This window comes from Coptis chinensis, chromosome 8 (assembly GCF_015680905.1).
Source record: "Coptis chinensis isolate HL-2020 chromosome 8, ASM1568090v1, whole genome shotgun sequence".
Lineage (NCBI taxonomy): Eukaryota > Viridiplantae > Streptophyta > Magnoliopsida > Ranunculales > Ranunculaceae > Coptis > Coptis chinensis.
Window position 1 is genome coordinate 69628808 of NC_141463.1, and position 18286 is coordinate 69647093.

At 38.9% G+C, this 18286-nt stretch overlaps 1 long non-coding RNA gene across 1 annotated transcript; it reads right to left on the reverse strand.

The window, feature by feature from the left end:
* Nucleotides 1-11331: 11331 nt before the first annotated feature.
* Nucleotides 11332-13810, reverse strand: LOC147482702 (uncharacterized). The gene is made up of 3 exons (XR_015206278.1): nt 13597-13810; nt 13334-13409; nt 11332-11679 (listed from the first exon to the last, which is right to left on the reverse strand). It is a non-coding gene; the product is annotated as an uncharacterized LOC147482702 (long non-coding RNA).
* Between the last annotated feature and the right edge of the window lie 4476 nt (nt 13811-18286).

An 18286-nucleotide genomic window follows, 5' to 3' on the forward strand; every position in this document is an offset into this window, starting at 1 on the left:
GCTTAAAACTCTAATTGAATCCCTCACTAAAAAGGTAGATGCCATTTCGTACAACAAAAGCCAATCCCGTTATGAATGTAAATTCAAATCCATGTAGTTTACATTTGGAGTCCCGAGCATCCCGAATCCCATCGTCCTATAGCCTATGAAGCGGGGCTTGTTCCATTAATAGTGAACCTAACGCCCTTGGAGACAAAATCCCAACTTCGGTTGGAGGAATAACCAACACGTCACACCTCGCGGTACAATAATCAATATGTTAGGCCCTACGCAAAGCTTTAACCAAGCCCCACTCGACAAGGACTAAATCAGGGTAATTTTAATAATTATAACAACCAAGTGCAACCTCGACAAGGTCAAGCACAAGGTCAAGGTAATTATAATAATTATAATGCTAATAGAGGTATCGTTTAGGTAAATAATAACTATCAAAATCCACCTGATAAATAATTCACGGGGAAATAGTTCGGAAACACCACCCGTGACCACTACCCCACGGCGTAGGATCGTCTTGACACCTTTATACAAGTGAGCCAAAAAACTTTTCCAAACCATGGCTCAATCCAACCAGCGGCTTCTACAATCCAGTAACTAATTTAACCCAACGGTTGGCTCAAGATAAAGCCCAAACCAAAGGTGTGTTTCCGTGTAACGCATAATACCTAATCCTAAAACAACAAACCACGGTCTTTGAGGTAGCGGATAATACTAGTAATGAATATGAAAATGTAGGTGAGATAAATGCAATCACCACTCTGGATTCGCAGCGAGTGGTTGATAACAAAGTAACTATGCCTATAGTTACCCCACCGATAACCCTACACTGCTATATTACTAGATCTTGAAATAGAAACTGAAGAGCCTACCTTTGTAGAGGTACCGATTCAACACAACCTAAAAAAGAAAGCCGCGGTTAAACATCCGGTTGATACCATTGCTAAATATAGAGCGAAACCACCGTTTCCACAAAAATTAGCCATGTTAACTAGGGATACAAATTACGAGGAGATTAGGGGACGTTTTCAAGAATCTAACTATAAACCTTCCTTTCCTCGAAGCTATAAAAAACTACCACACCATGCTAAGTTTCTTAAGGAATTGTGTACTACTAGGCGTAAGACCAATATACCAAAAGAGGCGCCTTTTTAGCAGAACAATTCCCAACCTTATCGAACATAATGGAATTGTTAAGTACAAGGACCACGGTCGATCCTAATCGCATACAATGCACCTTAGGAGATTCCTATCTGACGACGGCGTTATTAGACACGGGGGCTAGTGTTAACTTACTCCCATTTTATTTGTATAGACAAATAGGTCTAGACAAAATGCAACCCACTAAAATGGCGTTGCAATTAGGCGATCGGTCTATTAAGTATCCTAAGGGTGTAGTCGAAAATGTGTTGGTAAAAGTTAAGGATTTCTACTATCCGGCTGATTTTGTAGTCCTCGTCTGAGAAATTCGCTAACGACTCTGTCCGATCATTTTAGGGCGTCCCTTCTTGGCAACTGCCCAATCGCTCATTAATTAAAGTGATGGTTCAATGTCCATGTCTTTTGGCCATCTTCTTTGTTGAAGTCAATGTTTTTAAAACAAGGACCACGATTACCCGATTCGATCTATGGATGGAGAGGTTAGCATGATCGAGAGCTTTGCTCGAGATTATTTCAACAACACGTTCCACGATAGTCATATGTCTAATATTCTTTCCTTTGGAAAGTCGGACTCAACATTTTCATTCCTACACTAGTGGATACACATGTTATTGATGAGGGCCGGGATAGATGACTTTCTCAAAGATGTAGAGGACTACCATAGTAATGTGGATATGACCAATCTAGATGAGGAATTTGATGAGTTTCTTGAGTAGGTGACAATTCACCCTATCAAGAACTAACTAGCACAACATCCACCTCGATTCCCCTCCTTCCACCCTTTCAAAGGAACCCGAGTTTGCACTTTCGATCTGTTGTTTCTTACGTGCTCTATAATTTTTAAATCCTCCTAGCAAAGCGGATCTTGGAAGGACAAACTATTTGACACCTTCATTTTGAATTGAAAGCAGTCCACTACACACCAATGAATGAGTTGATTGCTAAAACCAAATCCTCATTATTATGCAGGGCTGTCTTTCTAGAACTTATCCATATCTACCATATTCTCCACAACCATTCACTTTTCCACACTTATTTACTAGAACACCCACTCATTCAAAAATGAAAAAGAAGGTGCATGATAGGTTACACAATAGGGTTACCCAACTTCGTTTGGATTCCACTAGGCCGAGTCGTAGGAAATCTTGGTGTTTCATTGTATTTGGATATGTTTGCTGTGATATTTATTTATGGAATGATCCACAACTATTTAGGTTGTTGATATATGATCAATTGCATGTTCATACATATGTTTTAGATAAAGTCTTGAGTATCGACTATAAGCGACTCAATTTCGTGTTGGTGCATTTCCTTTCATTCCAATATATTGGTGAGTGCACCATTAAGGTAACGGGCCCTCCCTATGGAGTGTGTGTGGCTGTAAGTACGGATCCTAAGTCCACGGTTCACATAATTCACGTTTTCCACTCTTGCATGTTTTCTCGATTTTTGAGTCATGTTTCTCTATGGTGTGAATTATGTCTTTATTGCTTATTGTTTTTCCTTCTAAAACTAAAATAAAAATAAAAAATAAAATAAACATAGTAATCTAGGAAGTCTCGGAAATCGACTTTAAAAGACCTTTGCTAAAAACAAATTTTCTAAAATTCTTGTAAAATTTGTTTTGGGGTGTCAGAAGTGTTAAATGTTCCATACTAAATGTTTTATGTCCCACTAGAGTTGCTTAGGCCGTTTTATTGTATTACGATTCGGATTGACATGATCTATTAATTTAGAGTTCATTCGTTCGCATAACTTACGTCATGCACGCACTTCGAGGCGTTTTCCACTATCCCGTATGTCATCCGAAGTCGGAATAGAGTGTTTTATGGATCATTGGATAGGAAATTCTCTCCTGATCATTTCCATATCTCATTCGCAAAAATCGGACATGTAACGAAGCGGGAATTTTGATTTGAAATTCGCGAAAAAAATCGAAAAATCGAAAATTTCGATTTTGGGCTTGGGCCCAACCAGCGCCCACCCGCGCCCATGGAGAGCGCGCTCGCGCTCTTACATTCTCACGAACAGTTCATCGCGTTCTTCATCTTCCACCGCCATTAACATCTTCCAAACCAAAAAAAATCAAAATTAAAAAATAATACCATAAACCCATGCCAAAAAATCATATCCCAACCATTTTTGTTTGCAAACACCAATCAAAACAAACTCCACCAATTTAAAACTCGAAAAACCACGAAAAATCAAACCAATTGGTGCTGCCGCCACCACTCCACCACCTCCCATTGTTCTTCAAAGTCGGTCAAGTAAAACCACCACCACCACATCTTATTTAAACCCCAAATTCTTATTCCAACACTAGATGGCTCAACGCCCGAATTATTCCGAACAAGTGTGTTTTGCCGACCATTTCGGCGCTTTTTTTCACGGTGTGAAATGGCTAGTAAGACTGGAGTAGTCTGTGGTACTTTCGACCGAGGACTTCTATCACGAAGACTTGGTCGACGGCGGTTCTATAACACCAAGGAGTTGGAGGGAGTAAGATTTTTGTGTTGGTGAGGAAGAAGAGGAGGAGTTGACTCTGGGATTTGTTGGGTGAGATTCTAGGCATTCGCCTAGAATCAATCTGATGCCGTTTTACGGGGATCCCGGTTTGTGAGGTTGAGCCGTTGATGGGCGTTCTTGTCATCAATGGGAGCTACAATCCAAACTCCATTGTAATGCGCCCGAGCTTCTCGAGGACCAACCGGTAGCTCTGAGCCCGGTGGATTGGTCGGAATGTCCTAGGCAAGGACAAGGTCATTGACATCGGTCCGACCTGCCTCCGTCTATGGATACTCCAGGAGCTGAAGAAACGATTTACGTATCACGGAGTTTTTTGAACATGATCGGGGGAGGTTGGACGGATCGTTGGCACCTCTTCTGTGCTTATCACTAAGATCATGTTGAAGATGAAGGCAACTCCGGCCGAGGAGGATTTACATTACCCCGCGGGAACCCGCGTATTTATAGGGAGTGTGTCCAACAAGTCTGGAAATTGCGGAGGATAGGGAACAGTGAGGAGGAGGAGGGGGACAGCGGGATGATTAGGAGGAGGAAGAGGAGGATGGCACTTGCTTTGATACGGATGCCTTCCGAGGTGTTGGTGCGATCTTTGGCGCATGACTATGCTACATAGGGGCATCGCGTTCACTCAACACTCTCTGTCGCGGAGACCTCGGACTCGACAGGCCACCATTCACCACAACTTCGAGCTCCGCACCGAGGAGGAGGATGAGAGATGGGGCGGCGGTCGAGATGGAAGCCGCCGCCAGTTTAGAGTGGATATGCTAGCACGCTTCCCACCTCGGACGGACTACGCCTCGAGGACCTGACTACTAGGCATGAGCGTCGTCGACGAAGGACGACTGCTGCTGGACCTTCTGGAGCCCAGGAGCCACCACTCGAGTCTGTGCCCTCCGCCACCAGTGGCGAGGTGTTTAGAGAGGATGAGGAGTGATAGTAGTAGTTATTTATGTTTAGTAGTTGTTGTGTTATTTACTTTTGTTGTCTTTATTGTAATGTAACTTTTATTTCAGTAATTTGAATTTTGTAGTAATACTCCGAATGAAATTTTAATATAAGGGTTTATTTTCATATTGTGTGCTTATTTCATATTGACCACACCTTCCAAACTTGTTTGGGGGTGGTTTGATTATTTCAAGCTGTATTCTTAATAAAAAACCCTAGTGTTAGAATTTACTGCGGAGTAAGGTGAAAATATGGTAGTTTAGGCATATCTGTGATTGAGAATCATTGTAGGATGAAATCTAGATTAAATAGGTACATTCAGTCATAAAATCCAAATAAGAATCTTGGGTTTGAATTAGAATCCGGGATATGAGTTGTTTCCGTTGAAGTTTGGAGATTTTAGGATTCTTAAAGCTGCGAAATTAGTTTTGGCAACTTTCGATCCATTCTAGCAACTTTAAGCCTATATAAACTTGATACAATCTATCCTCACAACTCACATTACACCTAAACTCCATCACTCACCCTTCAAACCCGCGATTCCCGCGTTTCGACTTCATTTTCGCATTTGCAGACTTCGGGCCAGCGTATATAGTTAGTTGGCCTTCAGCGCCCCTAAATTCTGTCGGAAAAAATTTGGTCAGAGCGCCTTCTAGTCGAGCGACGACCAGCTAAGTTCTATGGAAATCAAAAAAAATACAAAGCTTCTAAGTTGGCGCCAGCTTTAACTTCTGGACCGGACGAAATTTTCCGGTTTTTTGGCGTGTAGTTTCCGGATCATTAAGTAGCTATTCCAAACCGTAATTTTGAGATGACATCTCCAATCGCGATCGAACAGTCTTTCGAAGATTTGTTCCAAAGCACTACTTACGGTGCTTGGTTTCATGAGGTGATCACATATGTTCACCGGGAACCTCTTATGGTAAGACCCGGTGAACTTTATTCTCAAAGACTTGCATATTATTTTTATAATAACTGCATTTTCTTTGAGAGACCGGATGGAGAACAAGTGTTCTCCATCAACATTGACGATGAACCAATGGAGATTACCGGGTTCTTGCTAGCATTTGTTCTTGGACTTGCTATGCCCATTTGAGATACAAGACCCATGGTGCTATTGGGTCGATAATATGCATGTCTACACTTATGAGTCTTTGCACGAGGCTTATGGGGCGGGCATTTTTCAGATTGAGGACCAAGGGGACTATAACGCGTTGCCCTTGGTAGCTTGTCCATGAACATAGGAACTGTTATGTTTTGGATAATGCTAAACATTTTAGGGAATGGCGTTTTTCTTACGTGAATGGCGCCACTTGCGGCGTTTTTTCCTTGCTTTAGCCAATGGGCCGCCGGTTTATGACCTTCCCGGAACTTTGATGTCTAGTTTAGCACGAGCCTATACTATGAGGCATAAGTACCTTCTTATGCATTTCTAATTTCACGATATTATGCTATGTTTCTTTCCTTTTTTGTACACGTTTCACGGATTGGATTAAGGTAGACACGGTGCGACCCACCAATAGTATTATTCGATCTTTCCGTGCAATGACTTGGCATGGGTGGCGGATCAACCTCACCAGGTTGCACCCTACACCCCATCGGACCAAGTGGCACTTAATAGGTTAGCAACCATAGATGATAAATGGCGTGAAGCCCGGCAAATTATCATAGCATGGCGGGGGCGAAGGAACCTCACTTCTTTATAGAAGTAGAGGATGGCGAAGATGACGAATAACAGCGGAGTGGAGGTAAGTTTTATTTTCGTTAGTGTGCGCTTATGTCCCAAGCAATTTAATTATGTTAACCCCATAATGGGTAGAACTCTTATAGAGTTGTCGGTTTTTATTTCCTATATTAGCACGTTCTAACATTGTTTTGCGGATGTTTCTGAATTTCACGCCGCTTCAATGGTATTTTTCCTACCTCTTTATTTACAATGCTTTGAGGACAAATCATGCTTCTTGTTTGGGGGCATAGAATCCGCGTGTAATTAAGACATCTGCTAGGATATAGATATATATAATATGCATTTGTTTTCTAGTTAAAATTTCAAAAATTTAAAAATATAAATAAATAAGTTTATGCTATACACTTAGGAATATTGGTATTGTTTTCTTTCTCCATGCTCTTAACAATCTAGAAGTCTCACATAGTTGTTGCATCAGAATAATTGTTAGAAACTTAGGTTAATACGTAGGTAATAATCTTTGCATATATCTATAAATATATTACGTGAGTATCTATGATTGTTAGCGATGAAGTTTCTGAAATCTAGGCTAGAGTACTTATTCTACAAATCTGTGAGAATATAGCCTAAAGCCTTTATATGAAATAAACATTTGAGAAATGACACAAAGGGAGAAGTAAAATCCGGATAGAGAAATCACACGTCCACTTGCTTGATCACTAAACCATATCCTAAGTGAGAATTTAGGCCGCTCTTTGGATCGATATAGCCAGAAATTCAAACCTATGAATTATTTTCCGCTAGTCACCACTCTGAGCGTTTTCTTTAGCCTTCCATACACCACAATTCCTTTACCCTGTTACAAAAAAAAAAACAAAATAAAAAAAAAAAAAAAAGAATAAATCAACCTACCCAATTTAGAATAAGTCTGAGAATAGAATGAGTGAAGAAAGAAGAAGAGAAAACACTTGTAAACAAAAAATTGTTACTTGCTTGAGGAAAATAAAGAAAGAAGTTTCCATCCAAAGAAAAGAAAAATAGAAATAAAATAAAAACTCCAAAAAAAAAAAATATAGAATAAAAAGGAGTCAAAAGCCAAAGAAAAAAAAAAAAAAATATGGCTAAGGATGGAAACAAAGTATAGAAGCAAAAAGAAAATAACAAGGTTTTCTCTAAGTTACATATAATGAAGACTCTATTATCTCGGACTTGTCCTTTTGAATATCCATTTCCTTCCTTCTTAAACCATCTCCTAATCCCCTGTAACACCTAATAAAGACCTCTAGCTCAATTAGGAATAGGTTAGTGTGATAGTAAGTGGCGGATGTGTTTGATTGATTCGGCTTCCTTGTTGTCATTGAGATTGTAAGGTAAAGTGTGCCCACTTGGACACCGGAGTAATGAAACTTGAGTGCAAAAATCGAAAGTGTTGTTTCTTGACTATTATTGTGAGAACCTACTTAAGGACGCTTATTTCGAAGTTCTCGAAACAAACACGCTAAACATTTGATAGTACTACTCATTGTATATATGTTTATTGTAGATGATTGATTATTATGCATATATTAACTTAGGGTTTTGACCGGTTATTCTTATATAATTGCTAGAGAGATGTATAGATAGTTGGGCATGAATAAGGAAACAATAGTTTTATTTTCTTAGTCGTTGTAGTATAGATGAAGTTTGTGAGTACCTTCATTGGAAAACTCTCACGAGGCTATAACTCGTCCACTGGGGAATTCCTAGTGGTTTAAGGCCTTGTTGCATATGGTCAATGCAATCGCACTCAACTTAAACGAGTAGTTAGAACTCCATTTTTGGTCACTTATTCTAATTTCTCATATTTGCTTGAGGACAAGCAAAATCTTTGTTTGGGGGTGGTTTGATAAGAGCCCAAAACTGTAGTTTTAACCCCTTAATAATCATCTTGTTAGACCAATTATGTTAATAATAAGTAAGAGTTAACACCGATTACGCGTTTTATGCATTTCGGGTTTCAAAGTCCATTATGTGCGTAAATGTACCACTTTAGCGAGATAAAGGAGCAAAAGTCGCCAGAACTTCGAAAAGTCGTATCTTTGGACTCGGACCTCGAATTGGGCATACCTTATGTCAAAACGACCGGCTCGGAAAGAGCTTTGCAATGGTCCAAGCCTGACCCAATCAGAGGAGCAGAAATGGACGAAAAGTCTGTGGAAGTCAACTGCAGGTGAAGAGGCCTTTTGGATCGAAAAGATTGGGTTTTGGGCCCAATTCTCGGCCCCCAAACCCCGGCTCCAAGCCCATGCACGATTTTTAGATCTGGATGTATAAAAACAAAAGCTTAGCTCTTTGTTAATGGTAGATAGTTAGGTTAGAAAATAAATTAGATTAGTTAGCCTCCATTAAACCTTAATTCTAGATCTAGTTTTCATTAGTTTAATTAAGTTTAATTTCATTTCAATTCTTGTTTTAGATTAAACTCTCAAATTATTGTTCTTGATTGATTAGATAATAAAAATAGTTATTTTGTCAATTTCGATTTCTAGATCTAAATTCCATTATTGTTCGTTATCATTTCATAGTTATTAATTAGATTTCCATTATTGGTTAATTAAATAAATTTCAATGCTTTATATTATGTTTAGTTTTAATATAAATGGAAATGATTGCGGAATGATTCAAGGCTAAACCTCCATTAGAGGGGGTTGTGAAGCCTTGATGAAAGCTTGATTGATTCCGATTAGAATTAGAATCGCAGATTTTCTATTCCACTCTAGAAATGATTAGTTCACCATGAGAATGGGTTTAATTGTTCACATGCTAGTTATAATTGGTAGAAATGCCATGTATAATTAGGGATTAGGAATAACCAATTGTTCTGCTAAGCAGTTCAATTCGGATTACGACGATTCGTCGTTAGTGGATTAAGTTGAGTTATGGTGGAATCAATCCCCCTCTAACTCCTTATCATAGAATCAACGTAGCATTCCCGTAGTATTCTGATAACCGACTAGTTGCATCTTGTGGGTAGTTGCATCGTAGTATAATTCTCTTCGTAAAACTCTCATAGACTTAAAAACGACTAGTTAGATTAGAAAACATCCATGCTAGAGCACTAGGAGTGGAACGAACTCTATCTACTCCCTATATCTCAATTGGTTGAGAGTAGAAGAAATCTTTGATAACTCAAGCACGTAAAAGACTAAGTTTAGTTTACTTACGTTGTGAATTCATAGTTCATTTCGTAGGTAGACTATTCATTTCACTGTTATCAGCCGTACATCATCATCATTTGCAATTGGCCTTATTCCGTTCATCATCTCAAAACCAGGTGTGTTAAATATAATTCTAGCTATAGTTCTAGCATGATAACCCAACTCAACTACCCTACTCCTCAGTTCAAGGTATGTCAAATTTGAGTTTATATCTTCATAAGAAGCACTCATATCCCCACCGGCCAGTATAGTGTAATGTAGCTCTATTAAGAAATGTTCCCCCATGATATATGTTCAAGATGAAAAAATTATCCATTGCAGGAAAAATTAATTCAAATTTGTTATAAAATTAATTCAAATTATCCACAGTCATTGAGAAATTTAGCATTTGTTATAAAATTACTTACTTTAGCTCCTCGTCAGTCAATCAATTAGCTGCAATGATCGGATTCACACAATATCAACACCAACTCACTTCAATATCTTTGTTTTTGTTGAACTAGGGTTTAATTTTATCGATTTCAGTTTTAATTGGAAAAAGTTAAAACTAGGGTTTAGAGAGTCGAGAGAGGAAAACAAAACTTGTGAAAATAATTTGGCGTTGAAATTGGTTTATCAATTGAGGAGTATGTCGCGTGATGACCGTTGGATCTTAAACTCATGGATTGTGGTGTCACGTGAGGAGTATGTGGTTTAGCTAGTGATGATGTGGGTTAAAAGGACACCTCACGCTTGCCCAATCACCTGGTTCAATTTGATTGGATTACATTGTCATTAAAATAAAATTCCACACTACACGTGAAAAGAATTTGCCACATTCTCTTTCAGGTACCGGAATTTTGTGTCCCAAATGGACCTGTTTGCGTTCTTTCAAGGTTTAAATTGCCTAAATGGAACTTCAGGGTCTCCGCTAATAGTCTTGTCCAAGTTGCTGCTTTTTTCCCGAAATAACACTAACAAATATTTTCTTCTTCCAGGATGAACTTGGGAACAAAATAGTGCTTCCATCTAACATTTACAATCCTAGAGTACCTCAAAACAAGGCCCAAAATATCGCCGATATATCCGATATATCACCGATATATATTGTTTTTTTGGTACACCGACATCAATATATCCGATATATATCTACCGAATATTGAATCTTTTTTTTCGATATATATCAGAATTTTCGATATAAAATTTTATATCGCCGATATAACCGATATATGCGATATTTACGATATATATCGTTTGACTTTTTGACCATTTTTTAATATAAATATCCAATATTTCTAATATTTTACGATATTTTTTTACCAATATTTCCGATATTTTAGATAGTTTGGACTGGTTACAAAAAAAATAGATATATATCCGATATATATCGATTTTTGGGTACACCGAAATATTCACCGAATTCGATATTTTGGGCATTGCCTCAGAAACACTAGTTTAATATGTTAGTGCAGATTCTTTACCTTTGGTCGTTCGTAGATGCTTAATCCTGTCAAGTACTTTGGTAGGGAGCATAGTACAAAATTTCGTACCAAAGCAATTTATCGGAAAGATAGATTTCCGATATTTATGGTAAATATCATGTGTCAAAGGTCGGCATAATGAGGTGTGGGAAAACCGGAATCATGGTAAATATACATAAATATCGCAATATACCATAAAATATCATTGGTAAAGAGAGGTCGACTAATTAGTGGCAAAGTATGCTATGATTATTTGACAAATTCACATAGTTTGGTTCCGCATACCTATAGGATTCAAATAGGTTTCTCTGTGTGTGGAAGAAAGAATCCAATATGCTTATTTATTTTTCAAGACTATTACTGAAAACCACACTACACATTCACATTGACAAGCTTTATGAATTCTGATTGCACATACATCTAATCATTTTTACTTTGCAAATACAGGATTGCAGAGAATGGGAAGAGAGAAATCACGAGAAACAGTCCACTTATGCTGACAGATAAAGCTGTTACAGAACCTAAGTTTCAGAATTTGGTTGATAATTGGTGTATTATCAAAATCTCCACTAGAGGCACGAGTTACATAAGCACGATAAACTTCCTCGCGCAGGGGTCTGTTCAAAGCATGTTGCATAACAGGGAGAAAGCTGGGGGCATCCAATGTTATAATCCATGGACCATTTTCAGCAGTAGCATTCTCATGCCCCTAATGAGATTGTACAAAAAACATTAACAATAAGAGAATGTAATAAAGGGAAAAAAATGCAATTGAAAAGAAAAAGATAATTAAGTAACATTGTGCAAAACCACATTGAGGCCTATTTCTCGGCACTGAGTGCTGACTCTAGCAAATACTGCAGTATTTGTAGGATGAAAATTTCGAAAATGGGAGTCAACTAGTCAGAATGCATTCAAGCAGAACTACTAGATCAGTAGATCCTAACTTTTTTGTTACCAAAATGCATTTTGTTTTCATATTTTTGCTATTTTTTTCAGACCGATTACAGATTATGGGAGTTTCTAATATGCGCACAATATAATGTGGATAATTGACAAGAACATGTCATCAAATACCATTCAAACTCAAAGCAACTGTGTTGTGGGATCACTAAGAAGTTTGGGGTGAACGCCCATCCGAACAAGTACGCTCAATAGTTCAGCTTTTAGGCCAAAACATTTCGTGTTGATGATTACAAAAGCCGGACCAAGCATCCATGAATGACTGTTAAAAACGAATTTAAGAAATAATATAATTCTTCAGGGAGTGTACCCTCAAGAAAATGGAATAGCATTACACTAATACAATAGTGGTGCAAGGCCATGCTTGGTAGCGAACTTCGCTATACTCTGTCAACTTTGGGTCTTATATACTCCAAGTACTGCCCAATAAACCACTAGAATCTAACACCTGATAAAAACTCTGACAAGGTCCGTACCTCATAGAACTTTCTGGCAAGGAGTTCAGACACTTGAAAATCAGGTATACCAAATATATGTAAAAGATTTTCCATTAACTGTAATGCTATGAATAACAACCCAACGGGAGAATCCAAATTTCTGCTCGATTACCTATTACGGAGATACACATTCAGCGGACAATCCAAATCATACAACAATGATTTGTCTGATGAAAATAGCCCTAGTTTACAAAGACAGGTCTTCTCAGTTCTGACCTTTGATAACCATTGTACATCTTCTTATATTTTTTTCTTTTTTACTTTTATTTTATATAGTACCATTGCCTCGTCTCATAGATACTCCAAAATCCAAATACAGTAACTTTTTTTTTTTTTGCAAAATGCAAGCGGGTTTTGTATTAACTTGAAAAAATCTTTACAAGTACAAATGAAGACATCAGATCTTACTCAGGTGATCCTTCCCCAGAAGCAGCTTCTTCCTATGGCTTTATAATCTTAGCCGTTCATGTTGTAACCCATGCCTATCCTCCTCTATGATTTTGTCCTCTATGATTTAGTAAAGGTGTTACTACCCTGTGGCCCTCTTAAAGAGGTCAAATAATCCGCTGCTCTGTTGGCTTCCCTGTAGACATGCACTATATATATGTACTTCTTCGAGTTTTTGTTTCAACTCCCTAAACCCTACACCCAAATACAGTAACTAGATAGCAACAAACAGATGAAAGCATAAGCAAGTCTCACAATATATCACCGCTGGAGAAAGTAAAGTAAAAAGTAAACTGTGCTTCATATTGATGATTATGTTTGAATATTGTTACACCAGGGTATCCACAACCTTATTTGGGTGGATCATCAAATAATGCTTCTCTGTCGGTTTCCTTTTTTTGGTAGACAAATATCTGGTTTTTGTTTTCTGGCTGTTGCATACTAAAATTGTCTTACCTGTTTGTGCAGCTTCTCTTGCTCGTCTAATCCATGAGAGAGCTAGTTCTGATGTGCCTCTAGCCATTTCTTGCAACTATAAGGGAAAAAAAAAATACATAAGATAACAACGTTAAATACAAATAGGGACAAGTCTTGTGATACAAATTGAGTTGTTCTCGTAAAAAAATATTATCATCATGAAGATTTTGCAAATTGCTGACCATCTGATAGAAATTATCTGAGCTTTAAGGGCATAGAAAGGGGAGCAGTGGAGCACTGACCTGTTACGCCGGCCCCTATGGTGCCCAAATATGTACATAGGTAAGAGAATCAAGACTGTAAAATTTAGGACATGGATATGAACACATTATCCTCTCGAAGGTTAAAGGACATACACTCGCATAAATGTGTGGAAGGGATAAAATTTTAATAATATACAAAATCACTTTACAAACATGCAATAAGTTATGAGTTCTGTTTCAATCAGAAAACTCTGTAAAATGTGACAAGTCAAAGAGCTACACTCACATCTTGCCTATCTCTTGTCCCTTCAAGTGGATATATATCCTGAATCCATTCAACCTCGGCAACACGGTACCTATATAACCAATGTGATATACATAACGGTTATTCCTTTACTGGCATAAAAAGAAAAGCAAATATTAACCTACTGATGGTCTGATGCTGAAATAGAAAGAACTAACCCATCCTGATCTCTAAGATAGCAAGTAAATTATGTGTGTGTGAAGGAAAATTACTGCAAAACCATGTCTTAGCTAGATCCATTCGTGCTTAGTGCAATAGTGAAAAAAAAACAAAAAAACAAACTCTAAATTCTAAATAAGATATGTAGTGTATTTTCACCTCTAAATAGAAGCGACCATCTGGAAGTGGCTCACACCTATGAAGAAGAAAACCAATGTAAGTGTACCCTACAACCTATTTGTTAAAAAAGGACTGGCAAAAAAATTGAAAATTCAAGAAGTAAATTAAGTAACATTGTGCAAAACCACATTAATAGTATTCCGCGTGAAGTACCTTGGAAACTGCTGTCTGCGCTGCTAAACCAAGTGCTGAAGCAGGCAACCCTTCAATATCCTTCTTATCAGTAATTAAATTTTCAAACTTCTTTTGTTGCATCCAAAACATTCTCTCCAAACTTTTGATATAATTTTTCTAATTCCTGCAAAGTGAATCCCAAATAGGATTTGAGACATGTAAAGCTAAATCCACAATACTCAGAAGACAACAAGTAAAGCTAAATTTTTAATATTAGAGGTTCCTGCAAACTGCAGCTACTACAATATTAGATGGAAGCGACACAATAAAATGAAATTGAAAGAGTAACCAGATCCAAAGAAACAGGAGAAAGAAATACCTCCTCCGTAGTACTCGACAGTAAAGCTCCATTTTACTATAAATGATAATGCCTCTACGCATGGAAAATTGCATATAAGCTTGACAGTAAAGCTCCATTTTATTATAAAATTTATCAAGTTACAAACACGCAATGAAACAAATTAAAAGTGCAGTTGGTAAATTAACTCAACAATACCAAGAGGCATAAGAAATAGTGCAATTTGCAAACAAGAGGTTAACCCCAGAATGAGCTACGGCCAGCTTCAATGTTTTGACCACCGAACACGACCTGTGTAGCAAGTGATGGAAGGAAGCTGTTACAGTACTGGATCCATGTCATAGAGCGCCTGTACAAGTTAAAGAAATCCCTCACGTGCCCGTCATATGTCACTTGATCTGGGCAACCAGTAACCAAGAAGCCAATAATAGGAATGATACCCAAGCTTCTCAGTAATAGGGGATGAAATGGATGCAACAGCCATCTCGATATCACCAGTGAGTGGGTTTAACCACTCCTGCAGTTGGGCTGGAAACCATTGTTCCCCACCTCCTCTATGTGGTACTGCATAACTCCCACTAGAATAGCCATAATCGGAAGATGCTTGAGGAATTTGGCCATGTGACGACGAAGAGTTATACCCCGCGGGAAGCTTTCCATAGGCATAAGATGGAGTCGAGGAACTGTAATCCTCAGAAGGATAGTAATTTTGGGGTGTGTTCCAATCAAACAAGCCTCCAACTTGATTGTCCTGCCTCTCCGCATAAGAGTATCCAGATGTATATCCCTCACTCGAAGGATTGCTCCAGTTGGCTAATTCTGCTGTTTCGACATTAGGATGTGGCCTCCTCTGTCTTACCCGCTTTGATTTAGGCATCGTGAAGCAGTCCCAGCATGATCCTCATCCTGGGTGGCATATTGAAATTCTGATTAGCCAGTGAAGCGTAATGGAGGCATAACTTCCATCTCCGACCCTTCGTTTACCCCACACCTTGCAAACTGGTTGCTCCATCTCCACCGCCACCGCCGCCACCACCACCACTACCACTACCACCATCATCATCGAACCCCGAGGATGAAGCAAATAAGTCCGAACCATCTCCTATAATAGGTTCATCATTTCGTTGAGGGAGGGAGGAAGAGTGTCATCCAATGCATCTTCGGTGTCGTGGGGGTGGTACAAGATTTTCTTCGACTTCTACACGCATCTCATGAGCAATGTAAGCATTCGCCGCCCATCTTCGCCCAACTCGGGTTCGAGAACCCTCATCGTCTTGGATCCAGGTCAAAAGGTGCATCCTCTCCGTCGGAAAATTTGGGTACAACCGAAAGTGAGGTCAAGATTTGGTATGGAAGTCTTGAATATTTGCAACCTTAGGTTCTTGGCTTTGAGCCTCAAGTTGTAGTGCACGTACACTAACTTATGTAGTGTATCATCGCCAACCTACAACGCTGTAATGAATGCACCATTCGAGGCGTGCTCCGTTCCGTTGTAAGCATCCGGATGATGCAACAGTTTGGGATAGAATCTTAATAGCCACGGCTCACGAGGTTGGGGCATCCCCACCATGCAAAGTCCACCATTCCACCGCATGAGAAACCTATTGTCGGTAAAGAGTTTTAGCACCTTCAATAAAACATTGTATTTAAACTTTTATTTCACTAACCCGGCATCTCCGAAGGCGCGATTGTGAAGAGCAAGTAGGTTAGATCCAAATGTACCATGTGCCTCTCGAAAAGATTTTATCTGCATATGAAAATTATTATCTCATAAGAAAAATGATATGGATCAAATTCTTCCATATAATGAGTACATATTTACCTCGGACAAGCATAGTGTTTGGGTTGCAATGTGCGGGACCAAGACACCGATCGCATCTTGAGCGACCTTTATAAGAATTGGATCAATAGTTACCACCGGACGTTTCGGACCATATTGTATGACGGGATTAAGGTAGTAGGCTACAAAAAAAGAAACAATAACTTCATTTTAATATTTGGTTACCTGCCATCAATTAGTTTAAGAACCCATTTTGGTTAATTAAATTTTTGGGGAAGTTTATCTCACGCCAAGTGCAATGTGTGACTCAAATTCTTTGTCCACCTGCGATCAATTAGTCTAATAACCCATTCGGATAGCGTTTGGTACTTTCAATCTTCTTTTTCATCATTGACATCCATCGTGGGAGAAATCCCATAGTAGGTTTGGTATCAGCATTGACAAGTCGCAGTGTCTCCACCAAAGGTTCCATGCAATCAACTAAAATCTTGACATCTCTCAAAACTGTCGTTCATTAATAATATCCTCAAGTTTCTCCATTTTTTTGCCTCGTCCTCTTATTGCCACCCAATCTTAGGTAATGCGATCATGGCTTTAAGTCCATCCTTCTTATTCCACATACTGTAAAGCTAAGAAGTTTGTGGCAAACCTTGTCAAAGCAGGTCGACTATGTCACCACCACAAAGCCTTCTCATCGGTTCGCAAAACCCGTGAATGGTTGTACAAGTAGGTCACCACCACCTTAGCTTTTTAATTAATTTCAAAACCGATGCTCTCTTACGTAAGTCTTTCAATATTAGATCAATCGAATGGGCAAAGACATCCGGACCAAAACAAGTTGTACCCCTGTATCTTATTGAGATTAACATTTATTAGCAAAAGAAAATGAAGAACATATAAATCATAATTGTAATTAACATACCGGGAAGCCTAGCTAACTGTTTCTCTCCTTTCTTGTAGTTAGGTCCATTGTCCGTAAGAACAATTTGGACAACATTTTCTTTGCCGACCCAATTTACAACAGACTTCATGTGATCCATGATCGATATGTGGTCTTTATAGTCTTTGAAACATTCACGAGCGCACATAACAACAGCGGCCATCACAATACACAAGAAAGTTCATGAGAGACTTCCTTGTTGGACCCGTCCACCCATCACACATGCAGTGATCACCCCCCCATTAAGCCCATTTTGATCTCAAGGCCTCAATGTATTCCTCAACTTCGGATAGATAATATCTAGTTCCTTATGAAATAAGTCATAAGCGGAGGGAGGCTTTACTCCTAGGCCCGCTCTACAAGCTGCGTCAATCATAGGTCGAGTATACGGGTTGGCAATAGCTTGAGTCTTGGGTTTATTGCGGCATAATGGATAAATTTTCCAAAAATGTTCTAAACTGATCACCCAATGCCCTCGACCCGACTTTAAGCGATTGTTTAATGGGCCGGTTGCTTTGTATCTTCTCTTCGAATGAGGTCAACGTCGATGGTTGCAATATCTGGCTGCTTACCAGCACGCATGCTACTGGATCTTCTAAAGAGAGACCCCATTTTCCCTTTCCCTTTCTTTTTAGAACATGACCCTTCACCTACCTCCATTCGTAAACTCCCACCTCGGTGCAACTGGTTTTCATTGTGGTGGCTTGCAAGTGACGCTCTCCTAGCTTGCTCAAGATCATCTAGATCATAACCCTGATGTTGGGTCTCAAACTCATCATCAGAATCACTGACATCTTGAGTATTACACATTGCTTCCTCATACTCTCGTTGAGCTACCGCCTTGTTTAGTTTCTTTAGTTTAGCATTGTCTACCATATTTCTAAACAAGTCCCT